Raw genomic sequence first — 9,010 nt, forward strand, 5'->3', positions numbered from 1 at the left:
TGGTTGCTTCTGCAGCAATGACACCGATCTAGTTATTTCATCTGACTCTGGCGAACATGTAGGTAGGATCGATTGTCATTTTCTTCTTCAAACGGTGGATCCTTCATAATTGACGCCATTGCCCTTTCAACATGGAACTCCAATGACACCAACATCAACACGCCATCGACATGTGTGGGATAAAGTGGATGGAGGATTCATCGTGACTAACAGCCTGTTCGGATGCCCTCCACTCCGTCGAATCCTTGACTCCACTCCCTGCTCCTAGGTTGCTGACTCCCCACGACAAATCGGGAGTTGACAACTTGTTTGGCAGTAAACTCCACTCTGTACCGGCTTCCCACGACACATCGAGCTGGTTTAACACTGGTCAGTCGTGCAGAGCTCGGTTTTAGCCGCTCTGCCAGGTTGAATAGCAATTAGCTCCGCTCCACTCTTTCGACTACGTGGAGTTGTAGTGTTCAGCGCTAGTAATGCTTGTGTTTGATTAACATGGGAAATTGCCTTCTACTTCCTCCGTCGCATAATATAAGAGCATTTTTGACACTAGACCGTTCTTATATTGTGGGACGGAGGGAGTGATTTTTATTGTTGATGCTTTTTAGGGTAATAACATGGGAATTCGTCTTGCTAATTTTTGTCGTTCGTCTTCCTATTTTTGTTGTTGTTGATGTGGTATCATAGCGTGCAACTATGTTAATTTTGAAATTCAGTAACATTTCGTCACACAACTAGTAATAAATACAGTAACAAATTGGATTATTTTCAGATGAAAGTATGCTGAGTTCCTGACACGACCGACACTGTTCTGCCTTCATTATCCAGTCTGTCGAGTTGCCCGACTCCCACGCCGCCGCCGACGATGTCGGCACCAGCAGCTCCGCCACCGCCGACGATGTCGGCATCCAATCCCATCTCCCCACGCTCCAGCAACCCTCTCCCCTCCACAACCTCCGCCACAACTCCTCTCGAGCTGCCCGGCGTGACCTCCGCCGCGGCCGCACGGAACCCTAGGATCCACCACACCAGCGGTGTACTCCACCTCCACCGCTCCTCCTCCACCTTCCCCGCTTCATGCTATGCCTCCGCTGTCGCCGCCACCGCCACCCTCTTCCTCCTCCTCCGGGCCCGCCGCCCCACCGATCCCCTGCATCTCTCTACTCCAGGTAACGATCCCGCCTCGATTTCTCACCAATTTGCTCTTTTCCGCGTGCCGCGCCTCCTGGTGCTCGCCGTTCCAACCCGGGTCACGCCGGACGACTTCGTCCGTTTCTGCGGCCCCTACGTCGAGCACGCCTCTGAGATCCGTGTCATCAGGTGAATTTCTAGACGCATTTAGTCTTGATGATTGCATTTGAGTATTCACACATAACACTTGTATGTGCCGTCATGATCATAGCGATGATGGGGTGGAGGACCGGTATGTGCTTGTTGAGTTTGAGGATCAGAAGAGTGCCGATGGATTCTACCTGGACCTCAATGGCTGGAGGTTCTCGTCCTCAGAGGTTGTAAGATTGTCAAATTGGTGTTGACTGGTTTATCCATTTTGCGCATTGCTGCTGCTAAATTTGGGAAATGTGCCTGCTGTTCCATGGTGCAGGTAGAGGTGTGCCATGATCTGTTTATAGTTGCTGTGCAACACACATCATCCACTGAGCTTCTTACAACCTCTGAGGCATAGGTCAGCTCCTTTTTGGCATACACACAAGCTTAGTATTGTGTTAACATTGGATATGAACTTTGTGCAAAGTGTACTTCTGATCATGGGCGCATTGCTTGAGAAAACCGCAGTTGTAATAATCTAGTAAAAAGATTAGGCACTTTTATTTGTCAGAAACACCATCTGCAAACATCAAATTTACATCTCTGTGGAGTTTTTACCCTCACAAAATCCAGATTACCTTATTTTAAGGGCAGCCCACAATATTAGGCAAATCAATTTTCATGTTGTTACTCTCTTACAGACAGCTTCTGGAGGCATCCTTTTAAGCATGTAGTTTCTACCAAATTGCAGAACTGTGTCTGTGCCTCTGTGGGGTAAAATATAACGGTTTGTGCATGCACTTCTGTTGTTTAAGTATAACCATCCACAGATACACCCACTTTTTTTCTGGCTACAGTTTGGAAACCATTTAATTAGATCTACCAATATTCCATTTCCTCATCTTTAATTTTTAGATTTTTCTGCTTGTCACTTTAGTTATGTATCTAGTGTAAGGTATTACATGACCAGTATGTTCCCTAACTATCTTTTCTGTGTGATTCAGAAAGGTTGGATCAAGACATCAGCGGAATTGGGGCTACTAATTGTGACCATTCTTTCCAGTGTTCATGCGTTTCAATGTGGGTCAGTTCATCTTGTCCGGTAAGGAAGGATCTTCTTAATCACTGTTTCATTGCGTGCTAACGGGGAAACTAGGAATCACTTTGTTTCAGATGGAAGCCATCTTTTCTTGTTTTGTCTTTACACTACATCTGGGTTGCCATTACTCATTTTATATAAATCTTCTCATGTGTTCACTTACTTGTAATATTCTTCAGTAGGACTGGTTAGTGAAGTAGAAAGAATTCCACAGCAATGTTGAATGTGCAGTCATCTGGTGACTGATATCACACATTGGGCTTTATTTGTACTCTTGGACACTCGGAGCCTACTGAGGTTCAGGGGTATTTGCAGTGTTAAATATTAAACTTTGTGTCTGTTGCTCATATGAATAAATTTCACTCGGTATAGAGTATTGAATGTTCACACCAACTGTTTGAATCTAATTATCTAAGATACATATTGACTTGAATATTAAACCTTGTGTCTAGTGCTCATATGGATATATTTTTACCCGGTATAAAGTATTGAATGTTGTTGCCAGCTGTTTGAATCTAATTATCCAAGATACATATTGACTTTCGCTTCAATTGACTAAAAAAAAAAGGGCAACCTGGTGCATGTAGCTCCCGCTTGCGCAGGGTCCAGGGAAGGGTCCGACCACTTTGGGTCTATAGTACGCAGCCTTTCCCTACATTTCTGTAAGAGGCTGTTTCCAGGACTTGAACCCATGACCTCATGGTCACAAGGCAGCAGCTTTACCACTGCGCCAAGGCTCTATTGACTAGATCATAAAATTGCAAACGAGTAAATGCTGCTTTATAGACACAAACATTCATTCCAAGTTTCCAACACTATAACCACATGTATGTGTAGCGTTAAATTGTCTGTGTATTGGGTTCCATTGTAGTTTGCCTTTATTTATTGTTGTTTCAATTTCAGGTTTGTCAGTTCTGTCAGAAGCTGTCTGAAGCTCCTACAAATCCTACATGTTCTGTTTGCCAGACCTCTGAAAACCTCTGGATCTGTGTGATATGTGGTTTTGTTGGATGCGGAAGGTATGCTAACGCTGGCTGACTGAAAGTGTACCAGAACTCGTAGTCGTCCTACTATGGCAGGAATGATTAAGCATTTCACACCTTTACATAATATGCTGTACGGTGGTCTGGTGCACTCAGTAGAAGTTAGGAAGAAGGGAAACCTACATTGGAGCATAACTATATCATCACTTCTATTTCTCCCAGACTACCTGATACATGTCTTTGATGTAGTAATAATTATTTCCTTTTGACCTTTTTTCATCAGAAGTTCAGAACTAGTAGTCACTGCTATGTGCTATTTCAAAGCATTTAACATGAAACTTAACTATATCATCGCTTTTATTTCTCCCAGACTCCCTGATACTAATCTTTTATGTAGTAATAGTTATTTCCTTTTGACCTTTTTTAGCAGATGTTCAGAACCCATAGTCACTCTGCTATGTTGTGCTATTTTGAAGCATTTAGCATGATTATTGAAAGAAAAACTATGTCAGAGGTTAAATATATGAGTAGTTCTACTTTTGTCATCATGCCCAAATCAACCTTAAATTTATTGTTTTGCCGTTTGTAGGTACAAAGAAGGGCATTCAACCAGGCACTGGAAAGGCACTCAGCACTGCTATTCTCTCGATTTGGAAACTCAACGTGTTTGGAATTATGTTGGTGACAGTTATGTCCATCGACTCAATCACTCAAAAAGCGATGTAAAGCATGCTAAGTTCAGTTCAAAGTGTGAATATCCCGAGGACAACTGCGTAAACTGTATGCACGAGGACTCAGATATGGGTGGAGTTATGTTTAGCAGAAAGCGGACACAGTAAGAGTTTTATGTTTCTTTGTTTTGATTCTCTGTAACACCTTCTTGGTATTCTTGTTCCTCAAAATCATGTGCCCTGCTCTTAACAGATTGTGGATGAATACAATCGTCTTTTAGCAAACCAACTTGAAACTCAGCGAGAGGTGCAGTGCTCTTTCCTTTGTAGTACTGTTTTTTTTACTATCCATTGTATTGTTCTAGAGCTTCTCGTATAGTTTTTCTTGGAGATACATTTTGTTATAATTAGTTATGTACTATTCTGATCCATTTATATGCCTCTGTTCGTTCATAAGCTCTTTTGCCAGACGCTAAGAAAGAAAGGGAACGCCACATTTCTGTTGCTGTGGATAAAACTGTAAATGATAAGCTTCAAGAGATGCAACTTAAGCTTGAAAATACAATGTTGGAGAAAAGAAAGTTGCTGAAGTGAGCCTTTTAAATCACACATCTTTCCATTATAAAGTACAACCAGTTTGGCCGTTGGTGTAACTGATGTCCTTTGCCTTATTAGATGAATGAAAAACTCATGAAGAGCCAGGATATATGGCACCAGACGGTAAAGGGAATAGAGGAAAGGTATGTTTTGATCTTTCCACCTGAAAATGGTAGCAGCTGCGCTACATTCAAGATGTGTTATTTGAAAGAAGTTAAATAATGCATTTTTTGGGGCACATTATGAACATAGATACTTGAAATGATTTGCTGAACTATATATGTATTCATGTTCAATCTTATTTGAAGGTGGTTTGAATATTCTCCTTTCATATCTATTCCATTCTAAAATGCCACAACTTTACTGTATCCTTCTTTAATGAAATCTGCATTCACAGGGAGAGAGCACAGTTGAAGCTGAAGGATGATATGATTCTTGACCTGGAAGAACAGGTGCTTATATTTTTCGTTACTGTTTCTTGTAAAAGCTATAATCTTTGGGAGGGTGGTTTTCAGTACAAGGGGCATTCGTTAACATGCCCTATATAATCCATGCAGATAAAAGACTTCAAATATTCCATCAAGTTACAAAAGTCTATTGCGAAGAGTTCACATGCTGATGATCTCAAAGGAGGTATGCTGGTGCCACTAGCCATAGAATCAGATCCTGGAAAAGGGTGAAAGGTCATCAAGAACAAGCAAGAGAATGAATTTGCGGCGATTTTGCCAGCATGACTGCATGAACCTCCATTATTTGCCGCATACGCAAAGGGTCTGATACATTCTCTTTAAGAAATAGTACAATCAGTTACAAAGTAGAGTAGGTTACATTAGAGCCAGAAAAAGGAAGCTTTGTGGATCTTACATTTAAGGATTATACATATCTAACATGTAATGCTCAAGCACTACATGACCGTAGTACGGATGTTTAATGGCTCAAGCACTACATCTTGAGCATTACTGATCTTCCGTAAGGATGGCAAAACGAGAATCCAATAGTGGCCCAAAATGCCAACACAAAGCCGGCAGCTGTGACCACATATAGAACTGGGTCACTGGTCGTCTCTTCCACTTCTTTCCTGGCAGCAGGATCTGGACCAGGAGCAGCACACATGTTCCCGTGTGTAATCTGGTGAAGGTTGGTGTTACCTAGGTAGCTCTCCATGCCGAAGCCTAGCTGACCAGAGTTTGGTATACATCCTGACAAGTTGTATGCCACAGAGAACACCCCCCAATGTTGATAACTGAGTTAGCTGCCAAGGTATTGGTCCACTCAGCTCATTGTGGGAGAGGTCCAAGCTCTCTATCTCCTCCATGCCGCTCAAGGTCATCGGGATCGGGACAACAAAGAAATTGTATGACAGGTTAAGGGATTTGACATGGCTTAGATTCCCTAGCTCCCAAGGAATTTCTCCATGCAACATGTTTGTAGATAGGTCGATGCCAGACATTGAAGCGAAGAAACTTCGACCGTATGTGTAGAGATTCCCCTTGGAGGCAAAGGTGAAGCCTCGTAAGTCATATGAAGAGCCATTGTATATCTCTCCATAGACTGGCTCCAACATTTGATCGTCTGTGTCGCCTTTGAAAGAGATATCACCAATACATGCTGGCAATGAACCTGAAAGCTTGTTATGGGACAAATCAATTATCCTCAAGTACATGAGTTTGCACACTTTTGGATTAATTGACCCTTCGAACTTATTTCTGCCCAACGTAAGTAGCCTAATGTTGTCAAGATAATGTACCCAATGGAGGTTGCCTTTGAACTGATTGTGTCTGATATCCAAAGAAATCAGACTTGATGTGTTGAAAAAGGGAAAAGAGATATCGCCAGAAAATGAGTTCTCAGACAGGTTAACAAAATTGAGCTGTATAAAGATACAGTTTGGTACAGACCATGCAAGATTATTGCTTGATAGATCTAAAAAGCGAAGTCCCATGAAGCCACAGATTTGTGGATGAATTTTGCCGGTTATATGGTTGCCAGCAAGATTCAGGACTACCAAAGAAGATAGGTTCCATAACGAGTTATCAAGATTGCCAGACAGCTTGTTATCATGCAAATCCATGACTTTTAAAACACCTGACAAACTATGTGGTATTGTCCCTTCAAATTTGTTCCTGTCCAGGTACAATTCATTCATACTGGACAGATTATTCATCCCACCAAAAATTAGACCACCAAACCTGTTGTTTGAGACCTTCAACGTGGATAGCCATTGATAATTAGTGAAAATACAAGCTGGAACTTCCCCAGAAAGTTTGTTGTTCGACATGTCCAAAGATTCCATGTAAATGTTCGCGCACAACGACTTTGGTATGTTCCCATCGATGTTGTTACCAGAAATATTAAGAAAAGACAATCTTGGAAACAATGAGCCAATGTTGTCCGGCAGCTGTCCTGTGACTTGGTTCATGTTTATGTCGATAGTGGATAGATAAGGTTGGGTATGCCATATTGGGTGCATCGATCCAGTTAGAGAGTTGTTTCCAAGATTTAGATACTGAAGTGTTGATTCCTTTGTAAACAGCCAATTCGGCATGCTACCAGACAAGTTATTGTTGGATAAATCAAGCATCTCTAAATGACGTTGTGTGTGTAAAAAATGTGGTTCTGCAATAATGTTCTTGTCAAGGTCACAACCAGAGAGCAATAGCACTTTCAATTGGAATGAAGGGATCCATCCAGGAATATGCCCGTCAACAACTAGGTTAGAATTGCCTGAAAGGTCTATCACTTCTTGTAACACCCCGGATGTAATTTACCTTATATGATCTCGAACTCTTGCCGGGATCCATCCAGGAATATGCCCGTCAACAACTAGGTTAGAATTGCCTGAAAGGTCTATCACTTCTTGTAACACCCCGGATGTAATTTACCTTATATGATCTCGAACTCTTGCTGTTTCCGGCGCTAAGTTATTTTATTTTCTCGGTTTCGGGTTTTTGTCTCCGTGTGTTGTTGTCGTTGTCATGCATCTCATATCATGTCATCATGTGCATTGCATTTGCATACGTGTTCGTCTCATGCATCCGAGCATTTTCCCCGTTGTCCGTTTTGCATTCCGGCTGTCCTATCTCCTTCGGTGGTCCTTTCTACCTTTTTTCGTGTGTGGGGGTTAAACATTTCCGGATTGGACCGAGACTTGCCAAGCGGCCTTGGTTTACTACCGGTAGATCGCCTGTCAAGTTTCGTATCATTTGGACTTCATTTGATACTCCAACGGTTAACCGAGGGACCGAGTGTTGGAAATATGCCCTAGAGGCAATAATAAAATGATTATTATATTTCCTTGTTCATGATAATTGTCTATTATTCATGCTATAATTGTATTATCCGGAAATCGTAATACATGTGTGAATACATAGACCACAATGTGTCCCTAGTGAGCCTCTAGTTGACTAGCTCGTTGATCAACGGATAGTCATGGTTTCCTGGCTATGGACATGGGGATGTCATTGATAACGGGATCACATCATTAGGAGAATGATGTGATGGACAAGACCCAATCCTAAGCTTAGCTCAAAGATCGTGTAGTTCGTTTGCTGTAGCTTTTCTGAATGTCAAGTATTTCCTTAGACCATGAGATTGTGCAACTCCCGGATACCGTAGGAGTGCTTTGGGTGTGCCAAACGTCACAACGTAACTGGGTGACTATAAAGGTACATTATAGGTGTTTCCGAAAGTGTCTGTTGGGTTGGTACGAATTGGGACTGGGATTTGTCACTCCGTATGACGGAGAGGTATCTCTTGGGACCACTCGGTAATGCATCATCATAATGAGCTCAATGTGATCAAGTGGTTGATCACGGGATCATGCATTACGGTATGAGTAAAGTGACTTGCCGGTAACGAGACTGAACAAGGTATTGGGATACCGACGATCGAGTCTCGGGCAAGTAACGTACCGATTGACAAAGGGAATTGTATACGGGGTTGGTTGAATCCTCGACATCGTGGTTCATCCGATGAGATCATCAAGGAGCATGTGGGAGCCAACATGGGTATCCAGATCCCGCTGTTGGTTATTGGCCGGAGAGCCGTCTCGGTCATGTCTACGTGTCTCCCGAACCCGTAGGGTCTACACACTTAAGGTTCGGTGACGCTAGGGTTGTAGAGATATGAGTATGCAGTAATCCAAAAGTTGTTCGGAGTCCCGGATGAGATCCTGGACGTCACGAGGAGTTCCGGAATGGTCTGGAGGTGAAGAATTATATATAGGAAGTGTAGTTTCGGCCATCGGGAAAGATTCGGGGTAACCGGTATTGTACCGAGACCACCGGATGGGTCCCGGGGGTCCACCGGGTGGGGCCACCCATCCCGGAGGGCCCCATGGGCTGAAGTGGGGAGGGGAACCAGCCCATAGTGGGCTGGTGCGCCCCCCCTTGCCCCCC

At 43.0% G+C, this 9,010-nt stretch overlaps 2 pseudogenes; one reads left to right on the forward strand and one right to left on the reverse strand.

The window, feature by feature from the left end:
* Nucleotides 1-792: 792 nt before the first annotated feature.
* LOC123190792 (BRAP2 RING ZnF UBP domain-containing protein 1-like) lies at nucleotides 793-7,562 on the forward strand (annotated as a pseudogene).
* Nucleotides 5,556-7,414, reverse strand: LOC123191969 (receptor-like protein 1; annotated as a pseudogene).
* Nucleotides 7,563-9,010: the final 1,448 nt, after the last annotated feature.

Source organism: Triticum aestivum, chromosome 2A (assembly GCF_018294505.1).
Source record: "Triticum aestivum cultivar Chinese Spring chromosome 2A, IWGSC CS RefSeq v2.1, whole genome shotgun sequence".
NCBI classification, from domain to species: Eukaryota; Viridiplantae; Streptophyta; class Magnoliopsida; order Poales; family Poaceae; genus Triticum; species Triticum aestivum.